General features: G+C 42.4%; 1 protein-coding gene across 7 annotated transcripts in view; it reads left to right on the forward strand.

Annotated features, from left to right (window-relative positions):
- Positions 1–23,940, forward strand: part of AKAP13 (A-kinase anchoring protein 13) — a 213,160-nt gene that overhangs the window by 19,875 nt on the left and 169,345 nt on the right. For all 7 annotated transcript variants that reach the window (XM_017805073.1, XM_017805077.1, XM_017805078.1 and 4 more), the window contains exon 2: positions 1,018–1,072. The gene's annotated coding sequence lies outside the window, so the exon portion shown is untranslated. The remainder of the gene's footprint in view (positions 1–1,017; positions 1,073–23,940) is intronic.

A 23,940-nucleotide genomic window follows, 5' to 3' on the forward strand; every position in this document is an offset into this window, starting at 1 on the left:
AGGAGCATATAAAAGGGGCTTTCACTGGCTAACAGGAAGCAAAATGAATGGAGGAACTTTTGATAATGCCCCTCTGTCTGAGGGGGGGATCAGCCCGACTAAATTGTACCAGATTAGTGAATGATAGTGCTTCAGCCAGGGCCAGAATTATAAGTTTTTAATCTTGGAACAAGCAATGATTTCTTCCTCCTAAACAGTGGTCAACTCCCTCTTTGATTTGGAGCCTTGCAGTCATCCATATTCAGTTAGTTTGGGTGTGTGGTTTCTGGTTTCTTTTCTTTTTTTTTTTTTTTTTCAGTCTGCATTCATGACTCTCAACAAGCCTTGAGGGCTTTTTTTGGTAGCAGTGATTTTTGGTAAGACCTGTCGTGGCCACATGCCATTTTTACCAGCAATTCACACTGTGCCTTTTATTTTTATGCGATAATGAAGTCTCGTATATCACAGCTTTCTTAATATTGTTCTGTCTTTTGCTGCCTTAGAGTCTTTTGCAATTAGCCCTGGGGTGATTTGGGTATTTTTTTAATAAGCAACATTTTTGGTTCTGGCCACCTTCAGCCTTACTCTGTGTGTGTGTGTGTGTGTGTGTGTGTGTGTGTGTGTGTGTATTTGACTCCTCGCTTCTCACTCCACAGCTTGGTCCACATTTTCTGATATTCCAGCTCGGTGGGAGGGAGAAATGACTGAAAATCTAAATGGGGCAGCTTAGCTAATTGCCTTAGGCCTGACTCGTCTGCTGGATAACACTAGTTTTATTGCAGTCCAATGTGATTGACATTTGGGGAATTGCACTGGTATAATGCTGGCAGCAGCAGTGAAAAATCTGCCCTATTGTTTCTGATACATTTGCTGCCTGAGGAGCACCTTTTTGTTACAAATAACTATCTGAAATGCAACTAATGGAGTGAATGTACTTCTTTTTCTTTAAATCACTGACTTTTCAAGTTCCTGAGGAAAAAAGTGAGAGCATTATCCTACTTACTAAAAGTTTGCCTTTTTCTGTGGTTTTTTTTTCAGACTTTTTTTCTTGGATTTTATTACTGGAAAACTCTCTAATGACAACATTGCTTAGGTAAGTGGAGCAAGGTTTTTTCTGTGGTTTTTTTTTTTTTTTTTTAAGAATCACTTCCCCTATCTTAACTTCTCTGTGTGTTGTGTTGTAACGTTGAGCTGCCAGCCAGCTGTGCTGCGTGTGCTGTGGTTAAGGCTAGAAAGATGTAGTAAACAAAAGTAGGGGTAGTGCCTCCAGTGTGACATAAGGATCTCATTTATTCATTTAATCAAATGAAGTGGACATGGTGCACAATAATGAAATACAGCTTTCATCTGCATGTTACTCCCTAGTCTCACCAATTTATAAAAAAATTTTTCAGGAGATGCTCTGCTTTTTTTTTTTTCCCCACTAGAAAGTAAACTTGCTGGTATCACTTAATGCCATTTTGTTATGAAATGGAACCTTACTACTTCCAGATTTTTAGATACAGTTGCTCTTCCTCCATCCCTTTTTCTTCCCTGTTTCCCTCAATAGTTCTAGGTAGGAGTTTCTGGAGAGATCATAAAAAGTGTCAGAGTTTTATATTTTTTTAGCCCAAAAGATGGAAGATCCCAAACAAATTTAACACTCTACTTTCATCTCTAAACCCCATCTATACCACTAAAATGCTAAATTCAAGTTGGTCAGTGATTAAGAGGGTTTCTGTGTGTTGATTGCAAACACGAGGTCTTTGCTGCTATTAAATACCTTCTCAAACCCAGTTTCTGTGCTGTTCCATAGCACAGGGACATTCTCCTGAGTGCAAATCCAGTGCCATAGTGCCTTTAGTGGAAGAATTAAGTGTGCTACTATGCCAAAATGGACTTTATGTTCCTTTCTCTGTGATGGAGAGAAGATTTGATTGACCTCTGATGCAAGACAGAAAGTTAATCCCCAGATACGCAGCTAATTTGATGTATTAGTTGGAATTGCTTGTGATTCTGGATGAGGCCAAACAGTGACTGCAGTATTCACACAGGAATATAGTATCCTAAAATCTGTGCTGACAAAGATAAAAGTGCTGCTGCTCTTTGTGAAGTGCCTGTGAAAGGGTTTTCTTTTTTTCTCTCTCTGCTTTCTGCTGCTGGGTCTGTAGCAGTACCCATCCTCTTTCCCTTTTCATCTCCTTACAGTGGATGGTCAGTGTAGAAGCTTCTGGCCTCTGTACCTTGAGATGATGGACCTCAGTGAAATAAAATTGATTCAGTCTTAAAGCAGAAGTCTTCTCCAATCTGCTTATCCCCAGTGTTTGTCCCTCAGGAGAGTGAATAGGTCTTTAGCCTGAAAATCTCATTTTAGCCAAATAGAAAACTCCAGAGAGGCTTTTGGGTTCCCTTGAGGTTTACATTTAGGTAGCTTATCTGAATTTATCTCTCTGCCATTCCTTTGTTGAGGTACTGTGAACTCAGGCTATGTGGCGTGTCATGGCTTTTGTATTTTCCAGAAAGACACAGGAACTGGCTGGTGGCCTCCAAGCTATGGGTGCTCCAACAGAGGTGGACCTTGTAGTTCTGACAGATGGTCTGCCTGATGGTTTGCTAAACTGCAAGCTGGAGTGGGCTGTAAGACAAAGCTGGATGTGCTGGCAGCCTTTGCATTTTACTAAATCGGAGAAAAGACCTTAGCAGAGCCATGTGTAGTGCGTGTCTGTGGGAGATTGTTGCCTGTGATCCATCACCGTGTTGCCCATGAGATGCTCTTGCCTGTCACAGTGCACTTGTGGTTCCCCCATGTCTCCTTCAACTACTTGAGGAGTGACTAATTTACAGCCTAAGGCTGTATTTATTGATGCCACTGCCTGTCTAGAGGGTGGAGAGGACTCTGCAAACCAGGGAAGTATTTAGGCAGCAGTTTTAAATCCTTTTATCTATGAATATATGCAGACTGAGCTAATAAATAACCAGGGAATGGTAGTTAAGAGGAAAGGACATAATTAATTCTGTCATGTACTCTGCTTTAAAGTTGGGTCCAGAGCAGTAATGTGTTAGGTTGGGAAGGTAAACACTGTCATTATTCAACAACAAAACATGTACAAGGCTGACACTGTTTTCCTCCTTTTGATATAATAATTTTTTGCAATGGTTTGAATATCTTCGGTGGTCTGTGTTTGGTGTGGTAGAAGCCTGTTGAAGCCGTACCCTTTCTGAAGGGTCAGTACTCCTTTATTTGAATTGAGTTTTGTATTAGTGCTGCTTTGCTGACACAAAACGTGTGCTGTTCCAGAAGGCTCTTACTGTTTGCTGCGGTTGGGGTGCTTGGCTGTAATTCCTGCAATATAGTTTGGAGGGAGGTATTTCTGTTTCATCAGGTGATCCCTTTTCAACTCTCCACACTGCAGTGTTAACCCAGGTCAAATGTCCGTGTAAAAAAAAAAAAAAATCCTTTTTGTGGGGATACTGTTAAAAGCCAATATGAGTCTGTTAACTTGTATATCTTTTTTTCCCCCCCCTCCCTCTACACCAGAGTGCAGAGAAAAGGTTTGACTACAGCAAATGCAACTTTATGTGGTCCTCAAGGTTAACGTTGAGTTTTTTTTTAGTGGGGAAAGGAATATGGGGGAATCCTTGCTTTGCATCTTAAAACATTTAAAGCTGCTGTAAGAATGATGGTCTCTTAGCTAAGAGGAATAACTGTCATTAGTTGTCATGGTAAAAAGTTACATAAAGCAAGGTAGTTAACTTTTCAGCTTGCATGATAACTGATCATAGGAAAATAAACTAAAGTGATTGTAGTTTCAAGCTCTCCCCTTGTTATTTCTCACAACACAGCCTTTCCCCATTCCTTCACACTTCTCATTTTAGCAAATTTCTTGATGTGTAGTTAAACACACTGCAAAAAAACAAGAAAAGACTTCATACACCTATTCTTGTCTTAACGGTGCTCCACACAACCCAGCCTAAATATCAGAAGATCACTTGAGTTTGCATAAGTGAAGATACATGTATCTGAAAAGGGGTGGTGTTGTGCAACCTCTCAGTGCCTCTTCCTGTGGAGTTTTCTTACAAGTTTTGCAGTTCTGGCTCTTCCAGCAGAAGTCCTGGGCAAAAAACACTCATGGAGACACCAGTGGAATAGCTGATGCAGCTCAGCAGCCACCTCCTAAAATAAATGGTGGAAGGTTGCCTGTTTCTCTTAGCAATATTTTCTTTGGAAGACAAGCATCTCCTCAGCATGTCCTTGGCTCTCTATGTCTCCCTAGCAAACTATAACACTGAATACTCCTCCTTCTACTGGTCACAGCTCAATTTAGATGTTCTTGATTAAAACTATTTCTGTGCTCCTTCAGGGTTTATTGCTTCTGATTGCAGATAGCTTGCAAAACTCCCAGGAGTTCAGAGCAGAAGGGAGTCCTTCCTTTTTAGGGATCCAAAAGAAGTTGCATGTTGTCAACTTGCACAAGATCTTTCTTCAAAGTATGAAAAGGTTTTTTTAGGGGGAGGGATCTGTTAGAAAATTATTAGCCCTTGGTGGGTGGCATGAGCAGCATTGACTGGAGGGGCTATTGTTCTGTGGTTCATGTGCTGTTTATTTTGCAGCCAGTGATCTTTTTGTATTGCTGAGGCAGATGGAGGGATTCCCAGTTCCACAAGCATAACCCTGGGAGAGATTAGTTGGTTTTAGGTTTCACCACTTGGATGATGAGGTTAGCCTGAGACAGAGATGCATCCCTGTGTGTGGAAATGGTCTTGGCCCAGATCTTGTCTGGCGATGTAAAGCCTGAGAAAGGACCAAGAGGTCAACTTCAGCTTTTTAAAGAATGTGATGTATGTTCATCTTGTGGCATGCATGGACTGTGCTTTTTTGTTTCAAAAAGGGTAAAAAATTTAGTTACAAGCTCATGTGTTTTTTTAAAATGCTCTAATTAGAGCTACAATTAGCTCTAAAGTAGAGCCTACCTTAAAGCTACATAAATATTTATATCTGTGATACTGAAACACTAATGATAAAGAATCCCAAGGGGTTTTTTCATAGCCACAAAGCGAAGAACATTTCTTTCAGTCTCTGCCTCTTAGCACCTTCCTTCCACTTTACCTGATTGCCTCCTACCAAGCTAAGCAACATCTTAAATATGAGCACACCAGGGCTTCATTTTTTTTTTTTTGTATCAGTAGCAGTCTTAAGTAATTACTCTGCAGTTCCAATACTTCTTACAGAAGTGAGCTCCTCTGCTTGTGTCAGTTAGAGGTCTGGCATTTTGATGGTGTGTAGCAAACTGACGCTCTGAAACAAGCTAAAATGAACAGAAGCTTGTTTCCTTTTCGCTCACATGGGCACTTATTCACTTCCCCATCTGCTTCGACTTTGAAGACTGCTGAGGTTCTTCCTCTGTCTGACCCACTTGGCATAAGCTAGAGAGGATTATCTTTCTTCAATAGCCAAGTTTATAGGGCTTCAGCTTGTTCGTAAATAATCCTTAGAGTTTTCAGTGCTGCCTTTCTTCTTCTTTCCCCTTCAAAACTGACTTGCTGTCGCTTGTGTACAAATAGGGGAAATGCTTTTTCAGTCTCTAGATAGAGGGGAGAGTTGGTGCAGTCACTAGGCAAGAGGGCATGGAAAGTGCACTGAGGAGGTTTCACTAAATATCCACGATTTTAAATATTTCTTTTGTAATTTCTATTTGTGGCCCTAGCAAAAGAGAGGATCATCTGTAGAGGAGATCTTTGCTCTGCTGCTCCTTGTACGAGCACAATTCCAGAGTACAGTCAGTGAGAGACAAAACACAGGACCTGCATATAGAGAGGCATCTTTATAGGAACATGGAATTTTTTAACGTACTTGAGAGAAGGAGAGAGTGTTGCTCTGTCTTTGCTTTCACACTTGAGTACCTGCACCAGTAATTGGTTTGCATGTGTGAATGGTTATTTTAGGGTTGCATTAAAACTCACTTTCAGCTTTACTGAAGATAATTTCTTATTAATCTGAGATGGAAAGTTGCAGTGTTGCTGTGTTTGGGCTGTTGGGTTACAACTGTGGTACGTGTGCAACTCTTAACTACTTTGGGACTCTCTGCATGCTGGAGGTGGTCCTTTCTCCTGTTCCCATACAGCTGCATGCTGTGCCATAAGGGGTTTTGTTGTGTTGCTATCAACAGTAGAAACAGATGCAAGGTTTTCTAGAATAGACAGTTAATTTTCCTAATCTGCCTAAATTTTAAAATTAATTTTAGTATTATCTGAAACATAAAAATCCTCAAACCTTTCTCTGAGTTTTTGTACATCCCCGTCAGGTGAGTCTAACAGAAAGCAACTTTCATCTAAGTTCTGAGCTCACTACATTTGATAAATCTTTGACTGTGTTTGTAGATGCAAATCAATAATAACAGTAACAGAATAAATATGTTTTTTATGGCTTTCCCTTAATAAGGGGGTGGTGGGACAGCCAACACAAATAACATGAGAGGCTTGGGGTCATAGTCTTGCTGTCCTTAAATTCTTATTTTGATATTTCTCATTGCCTAGAGTGAGAGTGTCTATTTTGGTCCCTTGCTTTTGCCCTGAATGAACCTGTCAGGGGAGATTTAGGCTGGATATTAGGAAAAGGTTCTTTACCTGAAGAGTATTTGAGTACTGGAACAGGCTCCCCAGGGCAGTGGTCACAGCCCTGGGCCTGTCTGAGTTTAAGATGCATTTGGATAATGCTCTCAGGCACATGGTGGGACTCTTGGGGCTGTCCTGCACAGGGCCAAGAGCTGGACTTTGATCCTTGTGGGTCTTTTTCAGCTCAGGATATTCTGTGATTCTGTGAACCAAGGTGTGACTTCACATCTGCTTTCTCCTGGTACTTCTTTAATTCTCCCATATCATCTGGCCATTCCACTGCTGCCAAAGCACGGGGTGGATTTTAGTTTTCTTTTTATTTTGCATGTGACATTTTGGACTTGGAGTTCTGCAGACCAGCCTCTCTGGACTTGAACTTTCAGGCCTTGTGATCTGCATGTGGTCCTTCTGGCCCCTTGGTAGCAGGAGATAGCAGCCCTTTGTGGAAAGATGGGCTGTAATTTTGTCCTGCTTTGAACATGTGGGATTCTAAGTATTTCCTATGAGATGTACCAGTAATATAAACAAACTGTTTTGTTTAGTGAAAGCTCTTTATCCCGATAGGATTGGAGACCTCTTATAAAGTGATCACTGTAAATTTAAAACTAATATTTGTCATTATTTAAATAAACATAAATCAGGATGGTATACAAACAACCCAAGTTCCCAGCCCAGGGACTTGAAAGACAGACCTACTTGGATGTAGGCTGTGTATTTTTTGTCCTTTTCCTTGTTAAGTTTAAGGCCTTGCACACCTAATTAATACCTTTTTAAATTTGTGTCAATGACAGAATGGATATAAATTTCAGTGGACACAGATTTTAGTGCTACAGTTACAGAATACACATAGGAGCACATAGGGTGAGTAGATCTTAAGGATTGCAGATATTTTTCAGGTCTTCTGGTGCAGCATCTTTGACACACCAGTTGGTTTGGTACAGAGGACACCAAATGGAAGCCTTTAAGCTGGAAAGGGTGAAGTACTGGGTAGTGTGTTGTAAAAGATTTCTGAGAGTAGACGAGTCGTTCCAAAAACGTAACACTGGAAAGAAGTTTCCATGCCAGGCTGTTAAATTTCATTGCTGTCTTAATTAGAAAGGAAGCAGCCCCCTATTTTATGAAGTTTTCCAACCCAGTTGAAGCTCTATCACATTAGATACGACAACAAAATGATCAAGCACTTGTCTGGATGCCAGCAGCCTTGTACTTCCAAATTAATTGTATTTTTATGAGTAAGTGTTAACTTTTTGAAAAATAAAGCTTAGGCTTTGGAAAAAGCAGATGCTGATGAATATGGGAAGGGATGGGAAAGAGAATATCGTGTTCTTGGTAATGAGGGGACCTCTGGAGCTCTAATTTCGCTTACCAAGTAGCTATTATTTTTTGTATATGAAATGTAAAATTTTACCTTTGAGGAGCTTCATTTTAGGGGGTGGAGAAGTTCATACTGCTTTCAAGGCCTGAGTTCAGCTGATAATCCAAGAAGGAATTCATTGTCTTCATAGATGGAGGGTATATGAGCTTTTTTAGTTCATCAGGCTTTTCAAAAATGTACAGATTTGCAGATGTGGGAGGGACTGGGGGGAAACCTTTGCCTCTAAGTGGTGGTAAAATTTAAAACTGGTATGGTTATGGCTCTGATCAACATTCATTTCAATGTTCCCATAAAAAGCTTATGACTTGGCAGGGTTTCAAGGACTGAAAAGAAAAAAGCTCTGTATACAACATGTTTTATTAATGTTGAAGGAGTAATGTTGCTGTATTTCAGTGTCTGCCACTGCATAGAATAAGTTCTCTTTGGCTCTTGTACACTTTGGCTTTTCCCCTGAATAAAAGGTGTGACTTCACATCTGCGTTTTCCTAGTAGCCTTGTATTAATCAGGATTATACATATTTCCAAGTTTTGGCTAGGTTTCATCCTTTTTCTTTCTTAATTCTCCCATGTTGCAGAGTAAATTCATGATTCTTGACCCTCAACTGATACTGTAAAGTGTATTTGCATAAACCTTAATGTTAAGCATCACATCCCACTTACTTAGGATGACTTTTTGCCCCCTCTTAAGCTTTATGTAAAGGTGAATTTGAAATTAGGCAGCTGAGAAAGAAGTCATCTGTTAAAACTTGGCAAATGTGGTTGAACTAATAAAAGCACATTTAAAAAAAATACTTTTAAGGGAAATCAGTACTGTAAAACATGAGCTCTAAGATGAAATTGCTGAAGATAATTTGTGCGGCCAAAATGCGAGGGAAGGCAGATAAGACAAGTCAAGCACAAAATCACAATTTACAGCTACATACCGGTGTTACTTTGGTAAGATTACCCCTGCATGGGGCTTGGCTGGCGATCAAGGAATGGCTTAGGGAGACGGCTGGAGTGGGATCGCTTGCGGTGTGCGAGGCATCGGGTCACGCTCTGAAACAGGAGTCTGAATTCAAGTGCTGAACACCGGCCCCTTTCAGCGAGCACTGTGCTGCCTGGCCGTGGGACACAGCCCGGGGCTGTGAGGCAGGAGGAGTGTGGGTATGTGACTTCTTAAAAGTCATTTCTGTTCCCCAGGTTACTGTGCGGGTTTTGGCAGGGGTAGAGTTAATTTTCTTTGTGGGAGCTAATATGGGGCTGTGTTTTGGAATTGTGCTGGAAACAGTGTTGATAGCTCAGGGATGTTTTCTTTACTGCTGAGAAGACTCTACAGAGAGTCAAGGCCTTTTCTGCTTCTCACTCACTCCGCCAGTGAACCGGATGGGGGCACAAGGAATGGGGAGGGAACACAGCCAGGACAGCTGATCCCAGCTGATCCAAGGGATATTCCAGACCATGTGGAATCATGGTCAGGGGAAAGAAGGAGGAGGGGGCCATTCAAAGTGATGGTGTTTGTCTTCTCACATCATCATTGCGTGTGATGGAGCTCTGCTTTCCTGGAGATGGCTGAACACCTGCCTGCCCATGGGAAGTGGGGAATGAATTGCTTGTATTTCTTTGCTTGAATGTGCAGCTTGTGCTTTGCCTATTAACCTGTCTTTATCTCTACGTGAGATTTTCTGACTTCTACCCTTCCAGTTCTCTCCCCCATCACACTGGGGGGGAGCGACCAAGTGGCTTTGTGGGGCTTAATTGCAGCCCGGGGTCAAACCATGACAGTTTTGCTATTAGAAATTGAGATAGGTTATATCTCAGACTTATGCTTCTGATTTGTGGGTGCTATTGCTTAATTAACAATTATGAGGCACTTGGAACACTTTAAAAGTGCTGTAGGATTGTAAAATATTGCATTTGCCTGTGTACACCCTTAAACACGGAGATTTCCAGCTCCTGCTGTGCGAGTGTTTGGCTGCGTCGCACAGGCTCCCCTGACCTGGTTCTCTCCTTGTTTGCTCACTCCTCCCATTTGACCCAGCTCTTTCCTTGTCCTCTTTCCTGTCACGGGTTTGTCAGCCTGTCCCTTGAGAAACAAGCAGTTCTGCTCCACAGGTGTTCAAGGTCAAGGTGGATGGGAGTTGGAGCAACCAGACCTAGTGAGAGATTTCCTTGCCCATGGCAGGGGGATTGGACTAGGTGGTCTTTAAAGGTCCCTTCCAGTCCAAACCATTCTACGGTCTACTTCATAGAAGCCCCTTTGAAGCTAACAGAGGTTCTTATTACCCCTTGCTCTGATCCAGGAGTTCTCATGGACATTGTGACCCTCTTCCCCATGCCCTGAGGTTGGGCTCTGCTTCCTGGCAACAAACAAAATTTTTCTCCCTCCATTTCCTCCCTTGTCTTTCCCACATGCCCTGTACAGAGGTCAGGCAGTTGCACTTCAGGGAAACCATTAGGACTTTGGATTTGCTTCCCCGGAGAGGAGCTGGGTGGACCTTAAAGGCTGCTCTCCTTCCCATGGTGGGCATGGAGATCCCTGGAGCTAAAGAAGAGTTCAAGAGCAGCAGCTGGGCTTGGACTGAGGTTGCAGATGGATGTGTGTGTGGGTGAAGGCTACAAGCTGAAAGTGTTTTGGTGCTGACTATGGGAGGAGCAGAGCAAGAAGGTGCTTTTCCAGGAGAGTTTGGGGGGAGGTTCATTTGAAGCCCATGTGGCCGTTGTGGCCAGATGTGGTGCTCCCTCTGCAGAACCAACCTGTAATGGCAACTGCTGCCTTAGTAAGTCACTTGTGTTTACTCTGTCTGACCTATAAACATTTTGAAACTTTTTCTTTGATATTCAGCAGTATTGGACAGTTGAAAACCAGCCATGTGAACATGATTTGATTAGTTACTTGAAGAAATTCCCACTTCCCTGATCAGAGTAGGCTGGATTTTTCAAGAGAATTAATATGTTATCTGCAGACGAGAACAGAAGTTCAGCTCTGGAGTGTCTAACAAGAGATGCAGAAATACCAGCTACTTCACCAGGAGCTGAAATCTCTTTGTTTGTAACCAAACTGAAGCTCCCTGAGACTTGCTGGTATTACCTGCAGCACTGGCAGCAGCACTAATGGCCGGCATCCTCCAAGAAAGGGAAAGCTCATGTAACTTGGTCTGCTGAGCCAAGGCTTTAATTCAAGCGTGGATAAAGCAAGGAATTTGATCAGGCTTCTACCATCGGTCACACTTTGAGCTAAGTGAAAAGGAGTAGAGCTGAGTTACAGGACACAAGGATTTTCTTGTGAAATCTGAAGTGTTTGGCAGATCCCTGAAAAATATGCATTGCCACGTACTCTGGTTCAGCTCCTTGCTGTTACCCTTGTGCTGTGAGCTCACTGCATGGATAGTATGGAAGAATTTAATTTTTCTTTTTGTCTTGTCCTGTTAGTTGATTCCCTCATCATCTCTTAATCTTGAATATTTGTGGCTTGAGATAAGGTGTGTGTTGAGTTGCACTTAGTCCTAAATTAGATCTATACTCAATCTAGCAAAGGAGGAGAAATTCAATTATGCTGGAACCCTTCTTGGGGGCATCATGTTGATTTTCTTAAAATAAAAATGAGGGGAAGGGAAAGAAGAATAGATGGTTAAGTGGTTTCAGTCACTATTAATGTTTGCCTACTACAGCAATAACTTGGATTTCATGTCTTTTCCCAGGGGTGGGAGAGGAAGAAAGGGAAAGGGGAAGTTGGTTTTACAATTTTAGTTAAACTTAGTGCTTGTTAAACTGGTGTGTGTGTTACAAAGCAAAGTGTTGGGGTTTTTTATGCTTAGTTGCGTCCAACATTCCTGGGAGTACTGGAATTGTAGTCTCTTGGAAGATCTAGACTTGAATTGCTGTTGTCTTCCTGGGGCTCAGTGTGCAGCAGGACCTGGAAAGTTGGCATTTTTTGCTAATTTAAAGTATTCCTCTGCTTCTGGCACTGCTGTGAGGTGTCAGGAACGTTGTCAGCAGATAAAATTTTGTTCTGGATGCCTTTAGCACTTGTTGCTGTGCTCCTTCCCGTATTCTTTTCAGATATTACCACCTTTTTTTCTTTCTTACTTATTTTTTTCCGTCAGTTAGTTTAGCAAGGAATGACATTCTGCAAACAATTCAAACGAGGGGTAATCTAGAAACCTCAGAGCTGACCCTGCTGTGAGTGGAGTTTCATGTGGGGAGATGATCTCAATGAGGAGGTCATCCCATGATCTCCTGTGCTATGCTCTGGTTCATGAGTTGTGTGTCTGCCACTCACCTTGGGGCTGAACCTTGGCTGTTTGTGCCTGTTTAAGAAGTTAATCTTTCTGAAAGGCGCTTTGCTGCTTGGCGTGGTGTGGTTGCCTCAGCTACAGGAACGTAAACCAGTAACACTGGGGAAAAGAGAGGGATAAACATTTGCTGCTCTTTATTTGCGTGAGGAATTACAAGAACCTGGGATACATTTAGTGACTTGGAACAATTTTTATTTGAACGCTGGCTCAGTCGTGACCTCTGCACATTTGCATAATGAAAAGAAGTACTCAAGCCATTGCAATGCAATAAGGAAAATCTGTTAAGATTGTAGTCCCTTTATGTCAGCTGACCTCAATCTGACTAACAAACTAATTTGGCTTGATCTGTGTTTTTTAATTAAACATCAGATACTTAAAGGAATAAGTTACTGGCAATTAATCAAAGCACGTATGAAGCCTGACCATTGGTCCCTATACTGCACAGGCTGATATTTTAAATTAAATGCATAAAACCGAAGGAAAAAGGGGTGAATATAAGAACTATGGAACTCGCATGTTGGTGTTCCTGTGGACTGGTTGCATCTATAGTTTCCCTAAACTTATGTTCATGTAAGGCAATGGGATAGTTGAAGTGTTATGTACTTGGAGGCTCTGGAGCGACATTTGTCACTGTGGCCTCCTAAGACTTATGCTGTAACATGTCCCTTCTCCAGTGAAATCACGGGTGTGTTTGGCCTTCTACCCAACTGGTGTAGCCATGGAGATTAATTAGACTTTCATGGAGGAGGAGGAGGAGTCTGGATATTGTGGCATCCCCCTCCTTTGTGGAAGTTCTGCTGTGCTCTGCATGTGTTGCTGCTTACTGTCTTCCCCAGCTTCTTCTTGAGCCCTGGGGAAGGGAGTGAACAGGATGTTCATCATCTCAAGGTAGGAGTATGTTGGGAGGTTGCTGGTGTTACTCGGTGACTTTTCCTTTTTAATTTAGTGTTGGGGCTATTTGAGCAACTTTAAAATCATGTCATGTAGAGTAGATAAGGAAGATACATGCAAATATGAGCCCTTGTGCATTGTCCGTTTTTTTGTGTGATGAGTGATGCCATGTGAGAAGTCCTCTTGCAGACATATAAATGGGGTGTGGGTTTTTTAGGCCCAAATAGTGATGCAGAATAATGTTTTTTGACATTTATTATGGATAATACTGGAAAACTTGATATTCTTTCCTTACTGTGTTAACCTTTATGTTTAGCTTCTGTGCTGCTGTGATGTTCTAAGATGTGTGGTCTGTATGTTACTAAAAACATACAGCAAATAAACTTGTCCAGGCAAGAACGTGACCTTGGTGCACAATCACTACCTAGAGCCTTAGGCCTGGAAGAATTATTAGTGTTGGAGATGATGGTAAGGAGTTATCTTCCAGGTCAGTCTCTATATTTAGTCCTTTAAAGGTTTTAGTTATGCTTTTGGACTATAATTTTTTTTAATTGCAAGGGATATAAATCTTGTTAGAAGGGAATGCAAAAAAACCTACCTAAACTTCTTTAAATTCACAGTATATTCCTCATTTTACAAAAGAAAAAAGTGCCTGACAGAGATGCTGAAGAGCCTACACCTTTTGAAGCTGTGGAGGGATGAATATTCAGCCTATGAGCCAGGGGCAAGCTGGAGCAGGGATTATGTGAGAGCTTTGTGTGGGAGGAATTTACTTCCCATGGTTTACATAGTATAAAAGAGAAGACCCCTCTTCCTTTGGTGGAGTAGCCCTGCTAAAGTCAGAGCTGCTTTTCACATGGAGGAAGATTTGCAGATTGCAGTCTAATTTAGATGTATTTGTTTGTGTAAGACTGGCTTGGTAATACAGATAATGCACAATTTATTATGTCTGTTAAACTTTCAGATTTCCGTCCAGTGTAAGAAGAATTTATTGGAATTTATCACTCTGGAAAATGAGCCTGTCATTTCCTGAAGAGTAGCAGAGAATGTTGGCAAAGATTGTAGTGTCTTTCAAGACTTAGCAGTGTTTCTGTGTGGTGTTTGTGGGCTGCCTGGCACAGAGTGCCTGAAAGGGCAGTTTTAGGTACTGTGGTGTTATAATATCTAACCAACCAAAGCATGGCTGGTTGAACATTGCCAAAGGTTCCTGACTTTGTCCGTGACTTAGAATGCACAGGAGGAGCAAAGCCCTGTAATGCAATAAGGGAGGGTGGTGGAATCAGAATGAACTTGTTGGGAATTGCTTTTTCATGGAGGAATAAGGAGTTTCTGCTCCCAAAAGAGACCTCATGTCAGACCTAAGGATCAGCCTTCATACCTTTCTTTCACAGTAGTTTAGGAGGGTGGTAAGTTGGAGAGGGGAACCTCTTCATGTGAAGCAAAAGCGAGCGGCTCTCACTGGAGATTTTACTGAGTTGGGTCCTCAAACTGGGCAAAAGTTACAAAACAAACTTAATGACGCCTACACTTTTTCGAGGTACATTCCTTAAGCTCCTGTGGTTGTTCTGTCTTGGGATATACCCATATGTCTTTGCCGTGTTTGAGCAAACTTCTGAATTCTTTGCAGGTGTTGAGCACCTTTCTCAATCCTACTACACGTGACCATTGTCAGAGCACAACAACCTGGATGCTCACTGTTTCCATTTAAACTGTGATGCATCTGGTGACATTTGTTTGAGAAAGTTTCCTCTTGTAGCTTATGTTCCACTCCTTGCCCTCTGAAGGCATAGGGTTATATTTAGTGTTTTTTTCCTCCTATTGCTCCAGTTCAAAAAGCACTGGAAAATTCTCCATCAAAAATCACTGAGGATTTTCTGTCTGCCTTAGGGAACTTTCCTTCCACTCCTCGCCTCTGCGTTGCATTGCCTTGTAACAACAATGCTTCCCCAGGAACACGGTGTACCTGAGAGGCAAGACATGTGCTTGCTTTGGTGGTTAATCATCTTGAGTGCTGATGTGGAGTAAGTTTGTGGGGCCAACGTGATCAAAGCTGGTTTTTACCAAGAGCAAAGCTGGATGTGAGAGCTGAGTTGCTGGTGTGACCCTTTCAAATGGGAAGAAACACCAGCTGCTGGATTTTTAGCTTTATATTTGGGGGAATAAATGATGTAAAGGTTCATTTTGGTAAGGTGGTTGTATATTAATGTAGCAACTGGACTGAGGAGAGTACTTTCAGTAGATGCATGAGCAGCGTTGTGCAATGTTGCCTCTGTGTACCTTTGGTGTTCATTCCTCTCATGCTCCATCCACCCAATACAAAACATGCTCTGAGGATGGAAACTAAGGTGGATAAATGCTGTTTATCCTCACTGAGGGGTAATTCTTGGTGCCTTATTTTTCTCTTTCCACTGCTCCCCTCCAGCCTGCTTCTGCTAAGCTGGCTAGGAGCTGAGCTGCTGCTTGCAGGCAGAAGACATGATGTAGTGTGGGAACAGCTTCTTGCTGACAGAGTCCCTGAGCTGGTGATAAAGAAAAGTCCTGAGATATTCTTTTGCAGTCCACACTCAGATTGCTCTCACGCTCCCTTCTATCTTCTGTTTATCATAACCACTCCAAGCAGTTTAGGAAGAGAGTGTGCTTGGATTGCTTTCATTTAAAAAAATTGAAGAAGGTTGGAACATTTGATCAGTCATGAGAGATTAAGTGTCATATTGCTAATCAGAGAAATTTGACACATTTTAGACACAAACTGTTGCATTGTAAACTTTATTTGTAGTGCAACAGGTGGATGAGGGATGTTTTACTGTAAGACGATGCTGCAGGAGAGCTCAGCGTTATGCATCTGGGATGAGGGTATCCTGGGCTTCTAGGGAGAAATTCAACAAAAAGAACCAAAACCACCAAAACAACCAAAACCCACATTACCCCAAGTCTTGTAGAAAAGCATAGCTCTGAGGCGTGTCTTGGCATGTGTAACGTTGTGTGGCTCAGACACTCTGTGGTCAGTGGTAGTCTTTCCATTCTGTTTTTGTGTAAAGTGGCCCTCGGGCCCAAGTTACCTGACTAAAGGGACTTCAAAATAACTTATGGTTTTGTCCTTTATGTGCATCAGGACTTTCCAGTAGAGACACATGCTTACAATAAAAAGAAAACCAAATCTGCATTCTTCTCTTTTGCTTTTTTGTGGGCCTTTTGGTTCATGACTCACAGGCTCTTGTAGAGGCTTCCGAGCCAAAAATGCAGCTGCATTTTTGTGTCACATGCTGCCTTGCCAGGTCCAGTAATAGCAACTATTGGGCAAGAGAGAGTAGAATAATACAACCTGCCTTACCACAAGTGTGTGTGGAATCATACTCGTGGGAAGTTAAAGATGATTTTCATAGCAAGCAAACCTTTTTATGAACTTCCTCCAGCGCCTCATCCCTATGCATGTGCTGCTTGTTAACACCTTGGATGCTTGTGGAAATAGCACTGCTAATAAAGGACGTCTCTATGGTTTTGTGATGGAAGACCTATAACCAGTGACTGAAGTGTGAGATGTTCCTGGAAGAGTAAGATCCAGCAGTAGGGGAGAGGATTTGAGTTACAGCTGCAAAGCATTGAGAAATGCATCCTTTTGGCAAATATATTCAACTGAGAAAAGCAAAACAGAGACCCGATGGCTCCTTCAAGTGGCCCTCGTTCCCTGTGTAATTCACGTGGTTCCCACAGGATTTCACCAGCATGCTTTGCACATCTTTAGTCCCCAAAATGGTACTCTTGTCTTTTGAAGATTTTAGTTTTACACTGCACCATGAGAAGATGTGTCCTGTTGAAAGGCTATTTAAAGAAGAAATGGAATAATATTCTGAATCACTTTAAAATACAGTGGTGAGTTGGTGTTGGGGCCCTTCTTTAGAACCTTCTGGAGACGCCCTGTGATACTCATTATTTGCACCTGATCAGAAGACAGGCTGTAGGCTTTGAGCCATGTGCAGTTATGTCCTATGTTAGTTCCTTCCCATAATATACTGAAAATAAAAGACACTTTTAGTGTTTCCTAAATTTGTAACAGAACTGGGTATTTAGCCCATGTTTTGCCTTTTGTGTAATATATATGCTTTCTTAATGCACAGATTTTGAAGTGCTTTTCAGTGCTTTTCTGTACAAGCTTTTGAAGCTCTTTTAATCCATTACTAAAGCATTGCAAACACAGACTATGACTGTAAACAGTATGTGCTATTGGTGAAGAAAAACAACCATCTTGGAGGCCTTTATTTTAAAGATTGCTTTTTGTTTTAATTACAAAAGATGTCAACTTGCCAGCATTTCAGTGCCTCTTTTTTTCCCTACGGCAAGCTTGTGATCTTTCTTCTTGGGAGTATAAATGTCATTCACATTTCATAGTTTCCAGGAGGATCTGCTGCACGATCCTACCAGGCACTGAGGTGAGATTGATCAACCTGTAGTTCCCTGGGTTTCCTTATTTCCCTTTTTAAAAATGGGGGTTATGTTTTCCCTTTTCCAGTCGGTGGGAACTTCGCCAGACTGCCATGACTTCTCAAATACGATCATAGCAGTTGGGTGATGATTACCATGAGGGGAATGACATGGATCTTGTTTGATGTCAGCCATCTAAAAATTCAAGAAAGTGCTAGCCAAGCTAGCTCTACAGACCTCTGCAAACAATAAGATGGGCACCCATGCCACGAGCATGCTTCTTCCATCCTAAAATCACTGAAGGAAATCTGGTCTGTAGACAGGGAGGAGACGACTGGCTTAGACTGGGCCCAATTTTTAGAAGGGTAAAACTGGGTGATGGGAATCTTTCCTCCCAGGTGCCCCAGGTCATTTTTACTCTGTCCTTCTTGCAGTAATGCAAACTCTACAAGAAATTTGCTAAACAGCACTGGCTTTGTGAAGTTCCAGACCAGGCAAAATGGTTGTGATCTCTACATCAAAACCCAGCCTAATGGATGTGAGTGAATGCCACTCATGTTTAGACCATGCTGTTTTCTCTGTCCTAATTCTCTTGGCATTGGGAGAAGGAAGGGTCTGGGAACAGAGCAGTAGCTGAAGAAAACAAGGTGAATCAAGGGCAGAGCAGGAGGCTTAACTTGCAATTTCCTTGTCTTTGTTGGTTTAAGTCTGACCCTCCACATTGTTTAATGTTTTGTATTTCATTTCCTCGGTTGCTTAAGGAATGGTTGGGGCTGGCAGAGAAGCTTCAAACCGTGGTCAGGTGGGGCATGCAAGATTTGAATAAAGAACCTGGTTTTAACTTCCAGTGGAGACTTTAAGTTTTGGGTTTTTTTAAAATAGGTGAGAGAAATCAGTTGCTGGTTCCAGGTATGCAGAGAAACCTTTTAGTCCTGTTTGGCTCATAATTTTGTTCTGTACCCCTGAGGATGAAAAAGTGAGTCCAACTTCAAGCGTTCTTGCATAGCAGGAGCTAAATCAGTGCGTTAGTGATCAGAGTTGTGCTGGCAGGAAAATTAGATTTGATCTTTTGCTGCATCTCTGTGTTGAGCTTTTGTTTCCAACCATAGCACTTTGCTCCTTTCCTCTCCTGGTGCTCTGGCAGTTGAGAGGTGGAATTTGTAAAGGAAAACAGCTGTAGTTCAAGCTGTGGAAAAGTTACTGAAGGCAAATCCCTTGGGGTTATTGGGCTTGGTTTCCAACTTTGAATTGCTCCTGTAAGCATTTAGAAAAGGGCCTAATCCTGAAGTTATGGGCTTCAGGGAGAAGTGAAGGTGAAATTTTTCAGCCTGCAACAGAAGCAGTGGGACTTGAATCATCCTCCGGCTTTCTTCTGACCTTAATGTCATCTCAAAAAGAAGAGAAACAACCTCCCACCCTAAAATAAGTAAAATTCAGTAGGTAGATGTTTATCTGCTCTAGAAACACTGGAAAAAGTTAGTTTTCTCTGTTTCAGTGACTGACCCCACCTTTCCCATTCCTTCTTAGTCACATGCATACCTCTAGCCCGTGGCTTCTCTGGAGGTTTGCATGGGAAGATCTCTGTTGCCTGGGAGTTAATTGGCTTCTGCTGGTTGTCCACCTGAAGTTCTCAGGTGATCTCTTCCTCTTGCGTCACCACCAAGAATTTAGATGTCAATAAAGAGCCTCACCCTGAAGAACTTAGATGTCAGTGAAGAGCCCTTCCCGTAGGTCCCTGGGGAAAGCCCCGGGTCTTTCAGCCGACTCCCTTCCGAGCACACAGGGATGCCTGAAGGGCAGGTGCAGGACTTTCCTTGGGCTGTTCCAGCATTCCAGCCCTTTCTCCCATATCAGGAAACCTGCACCAGCAGAAAACTAACGTGGCAGAAGAAACATGAGTGTCAGCCTAGCTCACCGTTGGTCTGGTGAGCAGCAGATGTGTGGCTGATGGTGACTCAGGGGTGAACAAGACCTCTTGGTTGCAACTGTTTGAGGTTGGCATAAAGCAGTTGTTGAAACCTCACCAGAAATAAAATCCCTGGCTCGGCAGCTGCCTGCAGAAGAGCACCTCTAAAGCTTAGCTGTATCTTTTTCTGGCACTGATCAGTGTCAGGCCTTCCCTGGATGATCCAAGATCTGTGAGATCTGTTCACCTTTTGCAAGGCTGTTTAAGAGATTTTCCACGTGGCTGTGGCTCTCAGTGAAGGAGCATTTTTTCACCTGTGGCAGCAACTACTTCGTGGGATCTGATGGATAGTCTGTGATCTCTAGCAACCTCTAGTGCTAAATGCTTGTGCTGTAGGCTTGCACCCCTTGTATTTTTGTTTTGCTGGGGGTGAGAATGAGTATTTAAAACTGCTAGGGAGAAGGCTGAATGGATCAGGGAATGTGTGGTGATTTTCTCAGAATACTTTTCTTCATCTAAATTCATTCTTTGTTTAGATTTCTGGGCAGGCATTAAATGCTGGTGTCTTTATTTTCTATTACCAGAAAACATGCCAGCACTTATTCATTTATGTAAACCATATTATTTCTTCTTATTTGTGCATAGAACACACAAAAGTTAAATTGACATCAGCATGTCACTGTTCTCCATGGCCTAACTCTGCCTTTATAGTCCTAAACATGCTATGGAAAAAGGGCACGTGCCCTTAGACGTCATGCTGAGCATTTTAATTGAGTATATGTTGGAGCACTTTGTAAGTATAGATCAGAAAAAACGTTGTTTAGCAATAGATGTTATCTGTGGAATAACATCTAGGTTTAAGTCTGCTGATGTTAAGGGCAGGGCACCTGGAGGGGAAAAGAAGAAACAAAAGTAAAATTGTTATCTTGAAAAAGATAACTCAGTCATCAACAAATGAAAAGCATAGAGAATAAAAGCATTTGACCCAGGGTAAGAACAATATTAATACTCAGGTATGACCCCTGCCTTAAAATGTTCTTCTTCAGAAGAAAATAACAAAGTGCTGAGAAAACTGTTGCCCTAAAACCAGGCAGCTGGATCGGTGGTTTAGACACTGACTGAGGACCAGTCAGTCTGGGCACACCTGGGGACAGGTCTCTGTCTCAAGAAATGATAGTTTATGGAGCAGTACTTTTGCTGCTCTGTGTTGTCCAGTAGAGGATTTATTCATGCTCTTGGAATGGCAGGTAGATTATGGATCTATGGCATTAAAGCTTCCTTGTAGGGGCAGGCAAATGAGCATCCGTGTGTGGCTGGGAAAAGCTCCTCTGGTGCCCTCTGCAAGATACACTCCATGCAGTGAGGCGATGCTTTCCGAGAGCCTCATCCTCCTGGCATTGTGCTGCTGCTCCAGGCACCCCGTGCTCATGGAAAAGTTCCTGTGTGTGCAAGATGGTCCCAGGGATGACAGCTGGGGCTGGACTGTCTATGGTACAGGCTGTTGGCCGGGTAGACTTTAGCACTGGAGTTGTGCTCCCTGTGACCGTCATCTATCTCTGTGTACTCCTTTGTCCCTTCTTCCACTCTCATATTAAAGAGAAGTCCCTGGTCAGATGGTAACCAAATGTGTTACCACAAGCAGGCTGTAATCAGCTGAAGCAAAAGAAGGAGCAAAAACTTTCCTGGTGCTAAAAAGTATTGATAAGGCTATGCATGCTTTGTCGAAAAGACTGTGCAACTGAAGACACCCTCCCACCTCAGGAAGACCTTGCAAATGTTATTTAGGGGTTTAATTACTTTGTTTTTAAATTTTATTTTTGTTTTGTTAGCAGATAATCCTATTTGGTGCTGTACAGGATGACAGTCAAATCCCGAAGAAGACAGGGACTATCTGACAGGAAGATTAGCCACAATTGCAGGAATATGGGAAGGGGGAGATCCAAACGGTTTGGGGCTGGGTTTGCAAGAGGTGAATCACCACTTGCATAGCTGTAGATAGGTAGATAGGCATGTGAAAACCCTACATGCACGTGGAAATGCAGGTAGTGCCTCTGCTTTATTGCCATGTGCGTGCTTGGGTAGTGCCCACAGCTCCTGTTGACGCTCAGGTGTTGTTGCACAAGTGGTCATTTACAGGTGCACTGGGAGAAGGGTGTACCCTGGCAATTAGTTGGCTTTAACTTCTTAGTTTTCCTTCTCTGAGCAAAGAGCTCCTTTGTTGTACCTGCTTGGGGTGGGTGAGGAGGGGGAGGGTGTTCTTCTGTGTGAAAACTATTGTAATTTCTTTTACTAAAGATCCTTTGCTTTGAGGGATAGCTGAGGGAGAGCTGCAGTAAGTCCATGAAGGAAAGTACTAGAAGGTATGTCAGCAGAGTTGCCCAATAGCCTGGTGTACCTGTAATAGGATTTGGTAAGTGATGGTAGCCCTAATGTAATTTGTTTTTGTTTTTTTCAGGATGCCTAGCAGCTGGTATTGAAGTCATTGCAGTGCTAGTTTGGTGACTGGTTGTAACTCTTGATTAAGGATAAAAAGGGGAGGAGTGCACTTTGCAGAGAAGATAATGAGTAGGTCTTACTCTGGCCACCTCCAGCCCGTGTGTGAAACGCATGGGAGGATGCAGGCACAGCCAGGATTTCACTTTGCTGCATGAATGCAGAGCAGTAGCAGGCTCAGTTGAATTCAGGCTATATTTGAAGTCAGACTTCGAGATGGAGATTATATGAACCTTTGCTGACCTGTTTTGGGAATCGTTTTGCTGGTGGCAAAAGCTTGCTTCCTCCCCTGGCATGCACTTGGAGTTACAGAAGCCTCGGGCTCTTTGGATACTGGGAAGAATCTGTGCCACCTGCTAATGCTATTTGATAGTATCCCTTGCTTTTCTACTCATAATATACTGCCTTGCTATGACCTCTTTAAAGATGATTTTGTTGCAGGTGTCTGTGTCTGTAGAGGGAAAAAAAAAAGATGAATGAAAACAATCTTTTTCCTTAGAGGGAGGGAAAAGAGAAGTTGAGCTATATGAAAGCAAATCTGGCCACCTGCTGAAGGGTGTGCAGGGTAGAAGATGCTCTTTGGTTGCACACTGCTTGTTTCCAGCCATTTGCTTTGATGTAGTAACTGTACATCTGCACCTACAAATGGCTTGTAAGAGCACCCTGTGCTACCTTCTGCCTTTGCAAAAATGTGCAGGGATGGTAATCTGTGGAGGTGAAGAGTTTCCATTGTGGATCGTAATAGAATTGACAGTTTATTTTAAAGGTGAGAGAGGAATAAGAGTATGGCATTTTTCTATTAAGATCAGTGACATACTAGTGACATTTTAAAGGGCTTCTAGATAAGGCACATAATCTCTTCTGAAGGCTTTGTTTGAACAAGCACCTGCAAATATTAGTAAGCAGCTTCCCAACTGATACTGTCACACTTACTGCTGCAGTTTGGGTCCTGTCAATTTTCTTTTGAGCCCTTCAATATTGAGCATGTGGATTGACCACGACACTTGCTGCTTTTTGAAATCCAAATAATACTTCTCAGCCCTGCTGCTGCTATAGTGCTTTTCATCTGGGAACTTAACAAAAAGAAGGTAAAATTACCTGCTAAGCTGCAATTTAGTATTGTGTTTATTGACATAAAAGGTCAATAGAGTCTAAAAGAATATTTCAAACCAAATGATTTCCCCTTTAAGCTGTATCAATGCTATGAATAGAAATCAATACTATCTGGAACTATTTTAGCTTATTCAGTAATAAATCCCAGTCAGAAATCTTGGGGAGAAGCATTCTCTTTCACATGAATGGTTCATGCTGAGTTCTCATCAAATACCTAAATTGCCTTATTTTATGTCAGTTGATGGATGATCTCTGTGTTAACTGTGTGCTGATAATGCTTTCTTAATCGAGTCTGCAGCTGGGAGTCAAATCACATGGCACAATGCAAAAGTCACCCCAGTTGTCAGCTGAACAGGTTTCACTGGAGTTATGTCACCTCTATGCAATGGGATGTTAATGCTGGGAGGAGCAAGCACTGCTTGTGAGATACAGGTGGTTGCTGGGACAGGCTTCAGACGTATCTGTTGAGTTTGAACATGAATTTGGGAAAGGGACAACTTTGATTTGAGCATCTCTGCTGCGGAATCCTTGAGCTTCTGGGCAAAGGATACGGTAGGTAGGGTGTGTTGGAGTAGATCTCACATGTTTGGAGTCAGATGATGGCTTTGGGAAAACATGATCTGCACTATGCAAGTCTGCAGCTCGCTGCCTAAACGCTGAATTGTCTGAGCTGTTGTGTAACCCACCCGTAATCTGAGTGCTGGGTTGCAGGTTTTTGTTGCATCATTAAACCTTCTCTTTCATTACTGGTTTAGCACCATTATACAGATCTCCTAATTTATATAATTAAGCTCAGGGCAGCTCCAGTGACATGTTGATTCGAGCATTAAAGTGACTTAATGCCATGGTTGCGTGGCTGGTGTTTGGCAGAGCCGGGCAGCTGCGCGGCGGTGATG

The sequence above is a fragment of the Lepidothrix coronata genome, unplaced genomic scaffold (genome assembly GCF_001604755.1).
Source record: "Lepidothrix coronata isolate B3197 unplaced genomic scaffold, Lepidothrix_coronata-1.0 Scaffold11, whole genome shotgun sequence".
NCBI classification, from domain to species: Eukaryota; Metazoa; Chordata; class Aves; order Passeriformes; family Pipridae; genus Lepidothrix; species Lepidothrix coronata.